Raw genomic sequence first — 458 nt, forward strand, 5'->3', positions numbered from 1 at the left:
AGCGCGAGTGTGGGCGCTCTTGTGATTAGTACATGTTGAAATGGGAAAAGATTTATGAAGGGTGGTGTTCCTTGATAAATTAACTATACACATACACATATTCACATACATATGCCCATACACACACGCACACGCACACATACACACACTTACATACGCATGCACATTTTATAAATGCCTGTACACAGAAATGATTTTAAGAACACCTATATATGTGTACACTCATACATATCCATACATACATACATATATATATATATAATCATAAATGTATAGGGATTGACAGTAACCTGCTTCTCCAACATACTGAGAATTCAGAAATAGCAGTCAAAGAACTACTGATTTCAAAACTACAAATTAATTTACCGAAAAAGGTTTTTTTCATACTGAGCTACCCGGCAGAATTGTTAATTATTAATTTTATTACTAATTGATGATTTCCCTGCCCTGCATATCTA

The 458-nt window shown here is 33.8% G+C and overlaps 1 protein-coding gene across 1 annotated transcript in view; it reads left to right on the forward strand.

Moving 5' to 3' along the window:
* Positions 1-458, forward strand: part of LOC128248067 (uncharacterized protein DDB_G0271670-like) — a 110828-nt gene that overhangs the window by 71654 nt on the left and 38716 nt on the right. The window lies entirely within an intron of this gene.

Source organism: Octopus bimaculoides, chromosome 6 (assembly GCF_001194135.2).
Source record: "Octopus bimaculoides isolate UCB-OBI-ISO-001 chromosome 6, ASM119413v2, whole genome shotgun sequence".
NCBI lineage: Eukaryota > Metazoa > Mollusca > Cephalopoda > Octopoda > Octopodidae > Octopus > Octopus bimaculoides.